The sequence below is a fragment of the Alligator mississippiensis genome, chromosome 8 (assembly GCF_030867095.1).
Source record: "Alligator mississippiensis isolate rAllMis1 chromosome 8, rAllMis1, whole genome shotgun sequence".
NCBI classification, from domain to species: Eukaryota; Metazoa; Chordata; order Crocodylia; family Alligatoridae; genus Alligator; species Alligator mississippiensis.
In genome coordinates, this window is record NC_081831.1 from 40,278,331 (window position 1) to 40,297,340 (window position 19,010).

A 19,010-nucleotide genomic window follows, 5' to 3' on the forward strand; every position below is an offset into this window, starting at 1 on the left:
CTGGAAATATAATTTCATCAAAGTCACGGCAGGCAAGAAAACATAAAACCAACTTCCTGGCAGACCAGGTGATCCAAAGCCGAGGTCCACCCTCTTGCCACCTGCAGGCAAGCAAACAAGCTCAGGACAGTAGTAGCAAACCCTACAACACCTACAGCTGTGACAGGCCTGTGGCTCCCATTGATCCTTCCAAATCACCAGATCCCCTATGAAGACTCACATGTGATGGCCTGGCCTGGTGCATAGGTAGTCTCCTGGTAATGCTGTACCTTGCACCCCTGCCTAGAAGGCCTGGGTTCAAGCCCCACTAGTCCTGACCCCAATTAAGTGAGTTGCTGGAGGAAGTTGCTTAATTCAGAAGTATCTGTGAGCGTGCAGCTTCATTGGCATGATGCACCAGGAGACCTCCTGGATCACGGAAGAGGGACAGCTAGAGAAGGTGCTGGGGAACAGAAAGAACCTGGTTACCTCTGGCAGTAGACAGTGTTCCACTTCTGAAGCCTTGTCCCTCCAGGTAAGAACAGATACAAAGCCCTGGTATGGAGGAGAAAGGAGCCTATTCTACTGGTAGAAGAGACCAAATCATGCAGTCCAAAGGTGGGAGGATCAAGGCCACCAAGATAAAGGGTGACAGTGGCTGGAGGCATCCAACTGCCAGTCTGATTTATTGGCTCAGGAGGGCTGCCATCTGCCACAAGCCTGAATCTGAGATGTTGCTGCAACTCAGATATCAAGTTGGGTTCCCAAGGAGTCTGTTGTGGCTCCAGTACTATTTAATATTTTCATTAATGATTTGGGGGATGGCATTGTGTACACAGAAAATTTGCAGACGACACCCAGTTGGGTAGAGTTGGAGATGCATTGGGAATAGGATTAGGATTTGAAAAAAAAAAATATATTGGAAAATTCTCCAGAATTAGATAAAATTCAATGGGGACAAGTGTAAAGTCCTGTACCGGGGATGAAAAAAGTCCCCTGTACAAGTGGTGACTGGGGAATTGACTGGCTAAGCTGCACCACTGCAGTTTATTTGGAAGAGCTTCCTCACTATAAGCATGGTTGAGCACTGGAACTGGCTATCCAGAAAGGTCATGGAATCTCCATCCCTGAAAATGTCTAAGAGCAGATTAAAAAAAACATTTGCCTGGGATGTTTTAAACAGGAATGATCCTGCCTTGAGCAGAGGGTTGGACTAGATCAAGTGTGTCAAACATAAAGCCCGTAGGCCAGATTCAGCCTGCAGAGGTGGGTCATTTGGACTGTGGGGCTTCTCATGGACTGAATGACTCACATCCACAGGCCGGTTTCAGCCCATGGGTGTTGTTGCCACAGGTGCCAGAGTTGCTGGATCATCAGGGCTCTAAAACTAAGGGGGTTAACGCTGCTACTGCTGCTTGCCACCCCCTCCCCAAACCACCTCTGAATTTGGGGCTTTAATCACCATTAGTGACTAAGGTCAGCAGTAGGAGAAAAGGGAGGGTGAGTGGTGGCCATGTTAACTCCTCAGGTTCTGGAGCCACATTGATACAGCAGCTCCAGCAGCCACAAGGATTAATGCTGCAGCTGCTGTCATTTTCTGGCCCATGAGAATCCACATAGTTTGGGAGCCCTTGAGACTTTGACACCCCTGGAGTAGTTGACTTCTGCAGGTCCCTTCCAGCCCTGTTTTCCTATGATTCTAACATGCTTCAGGGCTTGTGCATCTACATGGGCCAGGAATGATCTTTTCCCCCTCTTGCATAATTTGACTTCAGGTTTTTTTCTCTTCTTCCTCTGCAGCATCTGAGTTTGGTGTCTGGTTGGTGGGTCCTGTACTTTCACTCAGGATTAAATTGCTTGTGGAGGATTTCCATCCCAGCCTCATCCAGGTCTCCTTCACTAGTTTTTATTGTTTTTCCTCTCCTTTAAACATGGTACCCTCTCCTGTCTATCCCCCTAGTGGCTAAGGAGCTCATTGTAGTACATGAGAGGCCCCTTTGCCTATGTAACTGGCCTCACACACCTGGATGGGGGCTTAAACCCTCCATTGTTCTAATCAATGACCTCATGGGTGGGAGGGGAGGCAAAAGCCACTGTCCCTCTGCCTGGTAACCAGTGATGCATTTCAAATTGGTTTACTGGCAGCCAACCTCTGCTGGCCTTCATTGGATCAGGTAAATGAGGTTAGAAGGTCTATATAAGCCAAGATTGCCCAGGAGGAGTGGCAACAACCATGATGAAGACACAGATGAGCTGGACATCTGCAGCTCTCTCTCACTGTCTTGAAACACATGGACACACTATGAACTGCCTGCCTCCAGAGGAAAGCTCTATTAGCCTCTGGATGATACTTGTGAGTAAGCTACTTGAGATCTAACTCGAAATATAGCTTGCAGTAACACAGATGTGTGATCAAAGGCTACCCAGCCACCCTGTTTGCTCTAAGGTATTTCTCTGATATTGCTCTATCCTACTCCAAACCTACTCCTTATAATCAATAAAGTTCTCCTCTGTATCTAGTGTGGGAGACTTATTGGGAGAGGGTCTAGATTATGCCTTGGGATCCCCTTGGTTTGGCTGACTAAGGGAGACCACTATTTGTGCTTCAGAGTAAGGGAAGTTCTTGCTTCCTCCTCCCTCAAAGACTACAAGATCTATGTACCTCAGGGGACACAGGGCCTAGAAACAGTCCAGACCCTGGGTGGTGGCAGTGTTACCCCTAGACTTGTGGGTGTGCTCGAGGAATGGGGTTGGCTGGATGTGAAGTGCCCCCAGGGAGGCACTCGGAGCCTGGAAGGTGACTAGGTGCAGTGAGGTGGGTGGCTCAGCACAGGAGCATCCCCTACTGGCCTGCCACACTGCTCATAAAATTTTGTGCCAGGAAAGATTTTTCCCCAGGTCAGACTGGCAAATGTTTTTTTGCTTTCTTCTCTAGTGTGGCCAATGGTCCACTTTCTACCATCGTCCAGGAATATTTTGCCTAATAAACTTCTTTCCATTGCAGGGACCCATCACATTAGTGGTGTTCTCTCTTCCTGTGGCACCCTGCAGTGTGTGAGGCCTTTGGTTCAGCTGCACTATGGAGCCTAGGTGTGTTATGGACTACTTTGTGGCTTGTGGCTTCTGGCATGTGGGAGGCACTCAAGTAAATGCTCTTGTGGTCCCATTTGGTCTTAGCCTCTATTACCAGTTGATCTTGAATTGTGGGGGACCGAACTCCATGAAGCAGGCAGTCCCTTCCAGTCTTGTGCAGCTGTATGTCATATTCCTATGTAACAGCCATACGAAGCCATTGTGGAGTTGTCCTTCAGCATGAGTTGCCAAGCCAACAAGAAGGACAGGGACATTTCCAGCTTTGTTTCACCTTCAGAGTGGACAACAGTCCTCTCTCTAGCCCTCCCAGTGCCCAGTTGGAATGAAGCTGGCTAAGGGCAGGCTTGGGGAGGTGCTAGCAAAAAAAAGGATTATCTGAAGAATGCAGAACACCCAAAGCTTTTAAAGATGGCAGTCCTGATTGCTGAACCAGTGCAGTCTTCCCTCCCTCTGGCCTTGTCTGACCTAGCAGATCCCCAGTAACTATGGGGGCTACAATACTCAATGCTTTCTGGTATTTGCCTGAAGATCACAGGATCATAGGTAAGTAGGTCTAGAAGGAACCTCACAAGGTCATCTAGTCTAGCCCCCTGCTCAAGGCAGGATCATTCCTCACTAAACCACCCCAGCCAACCTGTCTAACTTATTTTTGAAAATTTCCAAGCATGGATAATCCACAACTTGCTAGGTATCCTTTTCTCATAGAAAGTCCCTCCTAATCTCCAGCCTAATTTTCCCCTGCTGCAGCTTGAGTTTATTGCACCTAGTCCTTTCCCCTACAGTCACAGAGAAGGGCTCATCTGTATCCTCTCTGGGCTCACCCTTTAGGTATTTGTAAACTCTTATAAAATGCGGACCCAGCCACAGTGATCCACTCGCATGCGACTTCTAAGCTCAATCACTGCAACTCATAGCAGCTAGGAAAGGGGCATGCCCTGAGAAAGCACCTACTGGTAGAAACATGCTGGCTGTTCACAACAGCAGTAATTTTTGTGTATTGCTGTTCTCTGCACTAACTCTTCACTGAGTTCAGAGTCCAGGTCCTAATCTCTGTTATATGAAGCCCTGGCCAGTGACACAGTCATGGTAACACAGCTTTCCTGTTGTCACTTGTTAATCCATCATAAGTAACCAAACCAGCTGGAATGACAGCAAGACTCTCAGTAGGACTGTGTGAAACAACAGTGTTCCGTTTCGACGGAACAGCGTTTTGTTTCGAATTTTGTTTCGATTTGAAACAGCTGTTCCATTTTGTTCTGTCGAAACAAGGTCGAAATGGCGAAACTGTTTTGATGTTTTGCCCATAGGATATAATCTGGAAGGACAAAACAGCATATAACTTTGTCATTGTTAGCTTGATTTGGATGAAACTTTCAGGCTTGGTAGCCCCTGCTGAGGCCACGAAGCCTCCCAAGTTTTAAGGAGATAGGTGCAGGGGTTTGGGGGAAACTGTACCTCAAGCTGCGGACAAGCAAAACTCGTGACATGGGCGACACTGTGTTAAGTTGCAGCAGGGTGAAATCTGCAGGCCTGCTAGCCCCTGCTGAGGCTACAAAGCCTGTCAGCTTTCAAGAAGTTAGGTGCAGGGACTTCTGGGGTCTGGGGCCCTGCACCTCTAGCTGCTGACAGGCAAAACTCATGACGTGGGTGCTTGTGCAACTGACTGTGTCTGTCTTGGGGCAGAAGCAGTTCCTGGTTCTGTATTGATTCTTGCCTCAGCAGGGGCTAGCAGGCCTGCAACTTTCACCCTGCTGCGCCTTAACACACACAGTATCACCCATGTCGTGAGTTTTGTTTGTCCTCAGCTTGAGGTACAGTTTCCCCCAAGCCCCTGCACCTATCTCCTTGGAACTTGGCAGGCTTTGTGGCCTCACCAAGGGCTAACATGCCTGCAGGTTTGACCCCACTGTGGCTTAACATATACACATGACATGAGTTTTGCTTTCAAGAATTTGGAGTGCAGTTTCCCCCAAACCCCTGCACCTATCTCCTTGAAACTTGGCAGGCTTCATGCCCTCTGAACGGGCTACCATTCCTGCAAGTTTCATCCAAATCAGGCCAGAAATTACCAAGTTATAAGCTGTGTTGTTCTTCCCCATTATAGCCTATGGGCGAAATGGCAAAATGTTTTGATTTGCCTCATATTGTTTTGAGGCTGTTTCGACTATATCTGTTCAGTTTTGATTTTGCCGTTTAGACCTCAAAACGGGTCGAAACAGTGTCAAAACAAAACTGGCGGCAAAATTTCGCACAGCCCTAGCTCTCAGTGGTGAGAATGGCCATGGACCTCTTCAAAGGTGAAGAGGTGTTCCTTATAGACTAACTGAATTGGAGATGCATAAGCTTTTGTGAGCAAGAGCTCACTTTATCAGCGCTCTGCTAAGATGTGTTTCTACTCTGCCTTCTGCCTGACTTCAGACTAACATGTCTAAGTACCTCCCCAAAGGCACAGTTCCTCTCCATGCATCAGACATTCTTAGAAACCTGTGACTGCACACCCTCAGTGACAATCTCAATCTATGCCTGCAAGGACTAGCACTGTTCAAAATGTCTAACATTTGAAAGCTGCAATGTGACAGCAGCCAGCCTCAGACAGGAACCATAATAGAAAAGCTCTGAGTGTCCCCTCTGTTATCTGTCCCCACTCATGCTGTAATGAGAGGTTTTTATAAGTGACTGGTTTTGCCAGGAAAAAAACTGTTTCTGCCCAAAGCTGGGCTCATTTCACTCTTTCATTCTCTACCCACCCACTCCTCCCTGATACCCCCAAAACAGTGGTGCCCTAGCCTGGATCTTACCAGGGATCAGTAGGTAAAAGAGGTAGTTGCTCCCAGAAGTGTGCAGGTTGGGTTTGAGTTTCTCTTTACCACATAAACTCTGCTGTGACTACTTTCAGCTGCCATCTGCTACCCTGAGGCCAGGATGAAATCCATAGGATTACTTCTGCCTGTTAGCCTGTAAGCATGGTTTTCCACTGGGGGATCATTGTCTGCATGACACTGCATAGGCCACTCAAGAGTCTTAGGTAACAGGAAAGATTCATCTTCAAGAAAAAAAGCCCAACTCAGAATGGGAAAGAGTACTTACCCTAATAAACCAGCTCGGCAGTGTTATCTGGAAAGCAGCCATGACGGAGATGGTCAGGGCTGAAACGTGCCCGAGTTAACTGCAGTGCTGTTGTGTGGAAGGGCACATGGGTTGTCAGGGCAGGGAATAAGGAACCCTTGCCCAGCATGGGAAGGCTGCACTGGAAAGAGGGCTTAGTTCAGGAGCCTTCACCTTAGAAGAGCCAGAGAAGGCTTCAGAGAATGTGATTGAACTGATGCTGAGCGTGGTGAGCTACTCCCAGGGAGGGGGACAACAGCTCATTTACCCAGGAAATATTACCATGGGAGTGAGGTTGGGCATAGGAACAATTAGGGCTGTGCAAAGCTTCGATCCTTGATTTGATGCAGCAGAAATTTGGCCCAATTTGGTGGCCGGATCTCTGCATCCAAACTGAATCAGAGGACCCTTTAATCTCTGAATCCACCTGGAACCCTCTGAATTGATTCGGAGAGATTTGGAAAGATTTGGCAATTCGGGCATAGATGCAGCTTTAAATGATTTTTCTACATACCTCTAGGTAGCCGGTGGCTCATGAATGCTGTGATGCTGGGGCACATGGAGTGTCTCACAGAAGCATGGGGGGCTCCCCAGCACGCTTGGCAGCAGACCTGGAAGTGGACCAGAAGCACTTCCAGTCCACTTCCAGGTCTGCTGGACAGCAAGCTGTGGGCCCCCCCACACCTCCTCCTGGCTTGGTGACTGGTATCTCTTGGGTCTGGGGGGTGCCCGGGGTCCCCCTGCGGCTGATCACTGAGCCGAGGGGGGGGCACAAGGGGCTCCCCCAGCATGCTCCCTGGTGGACCCAAAAGTGGACCGGAAGTACTTCCGATTCACTTCCAGGTTCGCTACCAAGCAGGCAGGGGTGGGGACCCACACTCCTGTGGGACACTCCATCCACTCCAGCATCACAGTGCTCACGAGCCGTGCCTGGTACCTTGAGGTATGTAGGAAAAACATTTAAAGCTGCATCTGTGTCTGAATCGCTGATTTTCTGAATCAGCATCAAATCTTCAGATTTGGATTCAGCCAAATCGAATTGGAGACAGTGATCCGAATCAATGAATCACTGTCTTTGATTTGGGCTGAATCTGAATCCAAATCAAATAGAGCCTGTTTCACACACTCCTAGGAGCAATCACTCTGAACTCAGGCAGAACAGTCCTTTACATCAGGGAGGAAGGGGTTTATGCAGGACTTGGAGGCAAGCTAAGAGCCAATGGGTTTCCTTTAACCAAGGGCAAGTGCAGCAGCTGAGCTAAAGGAGGTATCTGGTGGACTTGACCTGGCAAACTCAGAGCTACTGTAGCTAGATGCTGGGGATGAAAGGCAATCTTTGCATATGTGATTACCAAGTTTGGGGACAAACTGGAGAAACCATACATGAGTGGGCAGTTCTGAATATGCGTTTACAGATTTCCAGCCCACCGCATGAGCTGGGATGGGTCTGTGGAGGGTGAATGCACTGAATGGCTGTCTGCGTTAAATAGCTATCCAGTCAGTGTGTTCACCCTCAGGCAAACAAGCTAAGTCTGGGTCCTGACAGAATCATGTTCCAAACACTTGTAACTACTGCCTCTGTCCCAGTGCCCGGCCTGGAAACTGTGTGCCCCTCCCCATCCCACTGCACACACCCAGGAAGCCCGAAACTCTGCAGTTGCTTTTTCCCTAGTGTTCCCCAGGTCTGTCCTCTGTATTTTCAACCCACGGCTAAAAACTGCTGTCCAGATTGTCATCTGTTCCTGTCTGACCTACTGTGACCTCCACCTGACTGCAGGGGGCCATCAATTCGTACCAGCCTTTGATGACACTGTAGTATCATCCTTGGACCCTCCCCCACCCACTGTATCAAAAATAGGATTCTTGGCCTCCCCTTCACTGCCCTGCCTATATTCTCATTTGTCCCGGCTGTAGCCACCTGCTCTGTACAGACAGACTGTTTGCAAACTGCCCTTATTGAAGTTAGTGTCCTTTGCCACACTGGCCTATATGCACAGTTTCTCTGCAAGGGCACTGCATTGCTGCATTCAGTGCCCTCCCAAAGACCCTGAAGCTGCCTGCTGACTGATCATACCAAGATGAGCAGTAACTGGGCACAATTTATGTGTCTCATTTGTAACAGGAGTTCAGCACAGCACAATAGCCATCAAGTACAGACATCAACCAGTGTGGAAGATAGGGCAATTAACAGTGGTTCCAAAACACAGAGCTGTGCCAATAATGTGCAGGGTTGTTTGGATTAGGTCTAGGCCACGTTACTTCCTGTCATTCTGCTAACAACCAGCTGATGGGGCTTGGTTTCCAGATAGTGATTTGTTACAATTAGTACAGTTTACAAAAGGGGCCTGTGAGCTCCCCTGGACTGTTTGTCTCTGTGGTTTTCTGTCCTCCCAGAGCCAAATTCCAGGTTATGCTGTGCCATGGCTCACCCTGTCACCTCTGCAAGGCTGGTGCAAAGCAGTGATCAAGTGCTTGCAGCAGAGCTGGAGCTAGTTAAGCTTTTGTCCTGCTGTAGATACTGATGGCAGAACATGCCCAGCCCCAGTAAAGCTCTCTCTCCTGTAGATCATCATACAGGAGCTGCAGTGATGGTCCCTCTGGAGGGACTTGCTGGTTACTAAAGCTGGCATAATTGGCTCTATGCCCATAGTCCTCCTGCTCTAGCAAAGGTTCATGTGACAGGTATCCACGGGCCAGGACTGAGCTTGCCTGCCCTGAGCAAGCCCTGCTGCCATATAATGGTCCTGAGTGTGCTGCCATAGACTGGAGATAATCAGAATGAACTCACATTTATGAAGCTAGATAAATGCTACATAAAAAGAAACAACTTCTTAAATGTGAACTAACAAGCTGCTCTGGGTTTAACGCTTGGTGGACGCATCTGGTGTCTTTCAGCTTTTCTTTCTATATACCTTGGATTACATGCAGTCATGGGCAGATCTAGAATTATGAAAAGTGGGGTGCAGATGGTGTAGTGCATCATCATATATCAAGCAACATGTTTTTCTCCAGTTATCAATAGACTAGAATCTTTATTAATATAGGAGGGGCCTAGGGCATCAAGACTATTAAAAAGAAGAGAGAGTTGATAAAACCTGTGGAATGAAGAGTTTAGAAGGGATCAGGTAGATTATAATGAGCCATGAAGTCAAGTGACCCTCTCAGCACAGCCTGACTAGAAATGCTGCTACCACTGTCTGGCAGTTGATCTTAAACTTTGGGTGGACCCAGAATCAGAGATGAGGTGCAAGTGCACCAGTACTCCCTCCCTGGATCCGCCCCTGCATGCAGCTAATTTCTCTCTCAGTTTGCTAGCATCATTTCTATTTCAGTTTGCTAGCATCTTCCTTTAGGAAGTGCACTTATCGCTGCAAAGTGCAGTCTCTTTTTCACATAAATATTGCCTAATTGACACTTAAATGATCACTAAGACCTGGTTCAAGCTAGTTTCCACAACTTGCATGCACATATAGGCTGGTTCAGGCTGGTTTCCGTTTTCTCTAAACATCAAGCTAGCCAATCAGAAGATACTTATTAGGTTTAAGACAATTTATACATTGACTTGATCAGAGGGAAATTGGACAAGGACACAGAGGGCATGTCTACACGTGCATTTATGCAGGCATAAATTTACTGTGCAGTAAATTACTGCATAGCAGTAAGTGGGAATAGGCTGGCGTCTACATGTGCAGGTGTTAAAGTGCACTAACGCTATGTGTGGACTGACATGGGACTAAAGTTAGTCCCAAGTCAGTCTACACACAGTGTTACTGTGCAGTAACATCTACATGTGCATTACTGCACAGTAACTAATCAGGTGTAAATTAGACACTTGCATGATGCAGGTGTCAAATTTACACTCAAGTTAGTGTAAGTTGCCATATTTACTGTGCAGTATGGGTGCACACATGTAGACGTGTACCCATACTGTGCATGTCCGGTATTTTCGCGCATATACCCTGCACACAGGTATAACCCGCGGAAAATTGCGTTTTTGAAAAACAGTTCATGCATACCCCGCACCCGTGTATTCCCCGCACCCCCATCTTTAATGTAGGCAATACACCCCAGTGGGTTTTGTGACCAATAAATGGGAGTGTATGGTAACAGCTTTTTTTTTTTTTTAAAGAAATTTTTCATGTTCCAAGCCAAATCAAGTCCAAATCCATGAGTCAGTCCAGAACCATAAGTGACCCTACAACTGGCAAACATCCTCTACCCCCTCCAGGGGCTTCAGATATTTCCAAAGTCTTTTGGCAGGCATCTTATGTGCAGGCCCAAGCACAGAGGCTTGTGGTTTGGATGCCCCCAAGTTTCACCTGCTCTCACTCATATGGCCACAAGAGCAAGCTAGGGAGAAGCCTCCCATTTCCATAAAGTTGGCTTTTACTTGGGTGCTGTCATAATTCCTGAAAACAGTGAAAGTCAAGGTCCAAAGTGTGTGGCCTGGCTGACTGACCTTACACACAGTCTTCTTGCACCAACAAAGCTTTAGGCTTTCCCTATGTCAGTAAGTGTGAATGAGACTCCCTGGTTTTGGTCTGGCAAAACAGTTGCAGTGAGAGCTCCAAAAGCCTATCTTTGGTCTCATATATTCATTCTAGCTCTCTCTCAGGTACTCATTAATATTTTGAGAACAGCTTCACAACCAAAACCGAACAGTGACAGATTGTAGCACTGTGCTCTCTCTTAGCCCAGCCATTAGGTTTTCCTGGTATCTAGGAGCCTTGGTTTGATCAGTGCTCACTGTGCTAATGGGCACATGTAAGCCATGAATTCTCAATGCTGGGCTAGCATAGTGAGATCTCATTTTCTTTTCCTTTCTCATTTAATTCACACAGAGACAAATCCTTAAAAGTAGATTTTATTTCTTCTGACAGCTGCAGTTTGCTGTAGAGACTGAATGCAGGTGTTCCTTTATGGCCAGGTGTTACATATTGTATTGCTGTTTGACGCTATCATTGTGCAGGATTTGGGGTCCATCCCTACCCCTTGGTTCTCCATCTTATTACTACTTTTACAGCATTGTTGCACTGAGGCCTGGTTGTGAGGCATAAATGATTTTTAAAACAAAATGACTGAATCTTTGCTGATGTGTTCTTAGTAGTCTACTGATGTCTTCCTGACAAATACATGTTGCTACCTTCCAATGATTCTCCCTGAGCAGGCTGGGATTGTTTTAAACCTTAGCCTGGGGATCCCAGCACAAGTGTTAACAAGAGTGAGCAGAGGAAGACACAACATAGGTCATACCCTTGGGTGTACCACGGACATGAGGAACCACACACTTCAAGGATTCAGGCATTGACATTGTGATGCTCTCACTAAAGCCCATGAACTTTCTTGTAGCCTTTAAATCATGATGAGAGGTCTCTTTCTAAAAGGAACATGAGCTCAGCCACAAAAATGATGCTGCTGCTGAAATGAAACATTTTCATAGATTTCATAGACATTAGGGCTGGAAGGGACCTCGGAAGATCATCGAGTCCAGCCCCCCGCCCAAAGGGCAGGACGTCAGCTGGGGTCATAGGATCCCAGCAAGATAAGCATCCAGTTTCATCTTGAAGGTGTTCAATGAAGGCGCTTGAACAACCTCCGGCGGCAGGCTGTTCCAGACCTTGGGGGCTCGGACAGTAAAGAAATTCTTCCTTATGTCCAGCCTGAAACGATCTTGTAGTAGTTTGTGACCATTCGTCCTCGTCATCCCTTGGGGCGCTCTGGTGAACAAACGTTCCCCCAGATACTGGTGATCACCCCTGATAAACTTGTAGGTGGCCATCAGATCACCCCTGAGCCTGCGCTTTTCCAGGCTAAAGAGCCCCAGGGCTCTCAGCCTGTCATCGTAGGGTCTGCTTCCCTGACCCCTGATCATGCGCGTGGCTCTTCTCTGGACTCTCTCAAGCTTCTCCACATCCTTTTTGAATTGTGGAGCCCAAAACTGGACGCAGTACTCCAGCTGCGGCCTCACTAAGGCCGAGTACAGGGGGAGAATGACGTCCCGGGATTTGCTTGAGAAGCATCTATGGATGCAAGCCAGCGTTTTGGTCGCTTTACTAGCCGCAGCATCGCATTGCAGGCTCATGTTCATCTTGTGGTCAATGATGACCCCCAAGTCTCTTTCTTCCATAGTGCTAACCAACATAGCACTGCCGAGCCTATAAGGATGCTGTGGGTTTTTCTTCCCAAGGTGGAGAACCTTGCATTTATCGGCATTGAACACCATCAGATTATTTCCCTCCAGCAGCCGCGGAGTCCCTCCAGCAGCCGCGGAGCCCCCCGCTGACCCCCAGCGCAGCCGGGGTAAGCGGGGCCCGTGGAGAGAAGGGGCTAACCCCTTAGTGTGTGTGTGGGAGGCGGCAGCTGAGTGGAGCTGGGCCGGGTCAAGCCCCGCCCAGGCCCCTACTTCGCCCAGCCCCCCAGGGAGCCACGCGACCAGGCTGCACAAACAGGCGCGCTTCTCTGCCAGCGCGTGAGTTAGCGCGGAGTTCGCGTGGGAGGGAGTGCGGGTGGGCGCCGGACCCTGCCTGCGCACCCCCCAGGGTAGACAGTCCCAGCCGTAGCCAGCCTACCAGAGGCATGACACGGATGGGCACGCGCCGCACCCCGAGGGTCCCCTCGGGCTCCGCGGCCCCCCCCTCTGGCACCTCAGAGACGGCCACCCAGACGGAGCCCCTGGTTCCGGGCTCCACGCAGACGGAGCCCCTGGCTCTCGGCTGCGGGGGCTGCCTGTCCCTTTTTCAGGCTCTGGGGCCTGGGAGCATGGCGACCTCCCCTTGCGGGGTCTGCTCCCTTTTGGGGTCTCTGGCGCGCCAGCTGGAGGAGCTCCAGGCCACAGTCCACAGACTGCGTGCCATCAGGGACTGCGAGCAGGAGATAGACTCCTACTGCCAGGCCCTTCTCCCCCGGGAGGCAGAGGGTAGATCACAGTCTCCCTCCAGGCCAGAGGAGGACTCTGGGACCTCCTGCTGTGTCCAGCCAGGGGCATGGACCAAGGTGGTCAGGGCCCTAAGGCCCCGCCGCACCAAGGCCCCACCCCCGCCAGAACTGAGCAACAGGTATGCACCTCTTGCTGCCCCAGCAGAGCCTGCTGAGTTGCCGGCCCCCACAGGCAACATGGGCCCAACTGCAACTCCCGCCCCTGCTCTCCCCAAGACAAAACGTAAGGTGTTTGTTGTGGGAGACTCCCTCCTGAGGGGGACGGAGGGGCCAATCTGCCACCCTGACCCCTTAGCCCGGCAAGTCTGCTGCTTCCCAGGGGCCCGCATCCGGGACATTGCGGAGAGGATCCCCAAGCTCCTCAAACCCACAGACCGCTATCCCATGCTCCTTATTCATGTGGGCACCAATGACACGGCTCGGAGCACTCCCAGCCAGGTCATGAGGCGCTACAGGGATTTGGGAGCGGGGCTTAAGGGTCTGGGGGCACAGGTGGTGTTCTCGTCGATCCTCCCAGTCTCAGGCTATGGGCTGAGAAGGGACAGGAGGATCTATGTGGTCAACCAAAGACTGCGGCGCTGGTGTCGTCAGGAAGGCTTTGGCTTTCATGACCACAGCCCGCTCTTTGGCGAGAGAGGCAGCGAGCTGCTGGGAAGAGATGGTCTCCACCTCTCTCCCCTAGGGAGGAGGCTCTTCTCAGCCAGACTGGCTGACCTGCTCCACCGGGCTTTAAACTAAGCCCGCTGGGGGACGGGGGCACGACCGCCACTGCTGGCCCGCTGAGCAAATCTTGCAAAGCCAGCGGATTATGGCACTCAAGGGAGCCCGCCCCAGCCCTGGTAAAATCTGTGGGCAAGGAAGGAGCCCCCCAGGGGGCGCTTGCCTGCCTGTACACAAATGCCAGGAGCTTGGGGAATAAGCAGGAGGAGCTCATCCTCCTGCTCAGTGCAAACAATTACGATGTCATAGGGATCACGGAGACCTGGTGGGACTCCACCCATGACTGGACCACGGGGATAGATGGCTATACCCTGTACAGGAGGGATCGTGTAGAGAAAAGGGGCGGGGGTGTAGCTCTCTATGTTAAGGAAAGCTACGTGTCCCTGCAAGCCGATATTGGCAACCAGGGTGGACGGCTGGAGACCCTCTGGGTTAAAATCTGTGGGGAACACGGCACAGGGGACACAATGGTGGGAGTCTATTACAGACCTCCCACCCAAAGTCCTGAGCTAGACCAGGAGTTTGCCCAGGAACTGGCTGAGGCAGCTTGCTCCAGGACCATGGTTGTCATGGGTGACTTCAATTACCCAGACATCTCGTGGGAGGATCGCTCAGCAAAATCTGAGCGGTCGCAGAGCTTCCTCTCGTGCGTGGATGACCTCTACCTGACTCAAGAAGTCTATGGGCCAACGAGAGGCAAAGCGCTGCTCGACCTTTTTGACCCAAAGCACAAAGACTATATTTGTTTTAGTTTTCAGTTAGTCGGGCTGGGAGAGATAGAGGACTGAAACATGCTTATAGGATCATAGGAAATAAGGCTGGACGGGACCTCACAAAGTCATCTAGTCCAGCATCCTGTTCAAGGCTGTATCATCCCTGACTAAACCATCCCAGCCAAGTGTCTGGCTAACCTGCTCATGAAAATTTCCAAGCATCTCTAGGCAGCCTGTTCCAATGTCCTTGATTTGCAAGGAACACTTTTGTTAATACAGCCCAGTGCGCTGTTGGTCTTTTTTGCAACAAGAGCATATTATTGGCTCACATTCAGCTTATCAGCCACCATGACACCCAGGCCCTTCTCTGCAGTACTGCTACCGAGGCAGTTGTTCCCCAGTCTGTATTTGTGCATGTGGTTATTTGGTCCCAAGTACAGGACTTTGCACTTGTCCTTGTTGAATCTCATATAATTGACTGTGGACTATTTTCCTAGTCTATACAGGTCATTCTGAGTCCTAGCTCTGCCCTCAGGAGTGTCTATAGTTCCACCCAATTTGATCCCACAAGGATAAAGCTGGGCAGTGAAGGGGATGAGGTAGGATGTGGACAGAGATAGAGGAGGGAGATAATATACCCGTAATTAGTCAGAACGAGAAGCTCCAATGTGAGGTTTTTCTCAGTGATGGCAGGGCAGAAAGTTTCCTGCCGCATTCTTCTGTGTCTTCTGCAGGAGGCATCCAGAGATTCTGGGAGGTGCATGCAGAACCTCCATGGGTGCATGACCACCACTTATTACTGTCTACCCATGCCCACATCAGACTGGTTGTCCTGTAGGCCTGTGCAAAGTGGCTAGTATTCGCTTCGGATTCAGATTTGGTCAATTCGGGGGACAGTGATTTGATTCGGTAATTCAGATCACTGTCCTGATTTGATTTGGCTGAATCTGGTTCAGAGATTTGGATGCTGCTGAATTTCCAAATTAGCCAGGCTGGGCCCATCCCCCGCCCCTCTCCCAGCCCAGCTATGGCTGCCCCAGCTCCCGGCACTTGGGAAAAAAAAAAGCCCTGGCTCAGTGGGTGCTGCTGGGTGAGGGGGGCGATCCCTGCTGTCCCCCACTGGCCCACGCTGCATGGGGGGCTGTACACGAGCCCCCCAACTCCCCCCCTTGCTCCCCTAGCCCCCCCATGGGTGCCCTGCCCAGGCCAGCTCTGGCCCTTTAAGAACCACCCCCCAGACTCACTGCTTCTGCCAGGTGGGGTCCATCCCCGTTGTCTCCTGCTGCCCCGTACCATGTCTGGGGGCTCTGCATGAGCCCCCGAAACCCCGAGGCTGCTACAGGAACACTGAGTTCTGGGGCTTTTCTCCGTTTTTTTTTCCTTAAAGGGCCAGAGCTGGCCTGGGTGGAGCAGCCATGGAGGGGGGCTTGGGGGGCTTGTGGCAGAGTCCCCCATGCAGTGTGGGGCAGTGGGAGGCAGCGGGGATTGCCCCACCCCACCCAGCAGCACCTGGTGAGCATTGGGGGCAGCCATGGGGGGGGGGTTGGGGGAGTGGGGGGGTTATGGGCTAGCAGGGTTCCCCCCATGGTCCTCTCCTGTTACCAAATTTGCCCATTACTTTGGGGTGTGCTCATTTATTAAAGGATAGTTTCTAGGGTCTTGGTGATTCTGTCAATGTGCTGCTTGTGTTTCTATACGGAGCTGTATTTCTCCCTTCTGCAAGCCCGCACCCCCAGTGGAGCTATCTTGCAGGACTCAATCTCAATAGGACTGGGTTCCTCCAGTCACCAAATCAGTCATACACACAAACACACACAAATTAACGTGACACGCCTGACCTGGCCGGGCTGATCAGCATGGACAGGCTGACACCCTCATATGCCAAGAATCAGTTCATAAGAGCAACAATAAAATGCAGTCAGACACAACCACACAGGTGAACAGAATCCCTCTGAATCCGGCTGGGTGTCCAGCTGACACCCTCATGGGCCAGCATTCAGTTCATAAGGGCACATCTGAGTCAAACTGGGTCAATCAGCCTGTACAAGCTGATCCCCTTATGTGTTTCAAACTCAGCACGTCCCAATCTTTGGCCTCTTGATGAGCAGACCCCACAGTAATTTGGGCTTCACAGGGATCTTTAGCATAGGTAAAAGAAGCGTTGCTGCAGAGCACGGGAGGAAAGAGAAGCAGAGAAGGAAAAATATACCCAATTACCACCAGTTTGACTATAAAAGTTATTTATTGCTAAGCATATGAAATATATAATGGTACTAGTAGTAATAGACATGCAAAAGAAAAACAAACACAAACAATGACAATACTACCCTGGTTTCACTAAGTATTTGGGGAAACTTAGCTCAAGCTTAACTGATACAGTTCAGGTTCAGAAGTTTATGCCTAGAAAGAAGAGAGAACAGAACGTTGGGATCTCACCTAGTCCACGGTACTCAGGCTGCAAAGCTGACAGGCACAGTCCGTAGCATAATCCTTGAAGAGAGAGATGATCTGTTCTTCCAGCGTCCCAAGAATGACAGGGGATGGTGTCAGCACAGGAGTTTTCTTCTTCTTTCCTTTTCCTCTCCTTCTCCTTTCCTCCTGCTTCTTCTTTTCTTTTTTTTTTGCAGCACACACACTTATAGATTTTATACCCTCAGTTCAGCTGCTTCGAAGCACCCTCAGTAGTGTAAATCATTGTCTTTTCTATTGACAAGGGATTATCTGGTTTGGACCATCTCAGGAAACTGATTGATAATCAGGAAACACTTAAGATTAGGGAGTAACCCAAATACTTGGGAGCCAGCTTGAAATTCCTATGGATGGCAGATATACTGATGGGATATCTCATGGTTTCTTCAGGAACAATAGATAGCTTGCAGCATCAGGATTTTGGATTTTTACTTGTTGTGCACAAGCCTCAGCTTAGCATGACTTTTCCAGATCTTACTACAGTCTTTTAACAGACTTAAAGCAATTATTGGGGTGCTCATAACCTTTTGGGGAGAGGACTTCCACCAGTCATCTCGGGAAAGATATCACAACACATGGGATTAGGGCTCCAGCAGGCTGGATGCTGTGATGAACCCTTAACCATTGTTCCAATGTTGCCCGTACCCCCTCTGACTCGGTCTCTTGCCTCAGCATTCCCTAACCCGGCAACCGAGTTTTAGTCAATCAAGTTTAAATAGGCTTCCCATAGTGGGACCGGGGAATGTACGGCCCGAGATGCCTATTAAACTTAGAGCTGTGTGTGTGTGTGTCTGGGGGGGAAAAGTCCTTAGCAAATCCAGATTAGAACTGGTCTGATAAATGCTGAGCTGGGTGTGTGTGAACATGGGTTGATTAACATTGGAAGCACAGATTCCCCATCATGCAGCGCTCTCCTGCTTCTCTGGTCCCAGAATTCACTGCAGTCTCTGCTTCAGGCTTTCTGTTTTCCATCTCTCATGTAAATGAATGGTCATCTGGTTCCATCTCGGATGCAAATGAGACCTAGGGCAGTTGTTCACTCTTATCACCCTTATCTGGTGAGGGTCTTAGGTGCGTCTCTCAATGCATCTTAATCAGTTTAGTTTAGGTAGAGGAGGGGAGGGGGGGGGGTGAGTCCTTTGTGAGTCAGACAGACTGCATCCTGTGCCAGGGTTGCCCAAGAATACAGAGCTGAGGCGGAACACTCCCCCAGCCCCGCTCCCTTTCCCCTAGTACTTACCAGTTTGGAGTCAGCTGCAGCTCCCTGCTGCAACCACCAGGAACTGCCCGAATCATCAAAGCTCTCTGAATCTTTCCCGAAGATTCGGAGAGCTTTGAATCAATTCAGGTTCCCCTGATTGGATTCAGATTCAGAGATTCAGCCCACATAAGGATGATTTCAGCCCTGAAACATGGATGAGAGAGCTTAATGGATCTGGGGGGGGAGAAAATTTCATTCTGGACACGATTGTTTAATGAAACAAACAACCTCTTCCATCAGCTACTGCAGGTTACTACAAGCATTCTTCCTGTTAGTCCTGCTGCTTAGAGCTAGACCTAGTATGCTGCAGCTCCTAGTATGCTGACCACGTGCGGTCCTCACCTATGCGTGCCTGATACACACAGCACTGTCTTCTTGCTTCTGTCTGATTGAGGGATGCCAACACCCTTGTTATAATTTAACCAAATTATTATTTCAAAAATGAGTTTTTCTTTTAGAGGGACAGTTTCTCCCTTAGAATTTTTACTTAAACTTTTTCTACATTTTTATTGCTGGGACATTGTAAATTTTAAAGATGTTTGGATAAAACAATATTATTGTTCTCATGAATATCAATTTCAAATTATACCAGTGCTTTTGTGCCAAGGAAATAACCTAAAAAAACCAAACCCTATATTAGCCAAATTTAATACTAAAAACCATTTTACTCCTCCTGCTAAGGCTGCTGGAATTTCAGGGTGTTTTGCTATACCAGGAGCTATAACAGGTGTTAC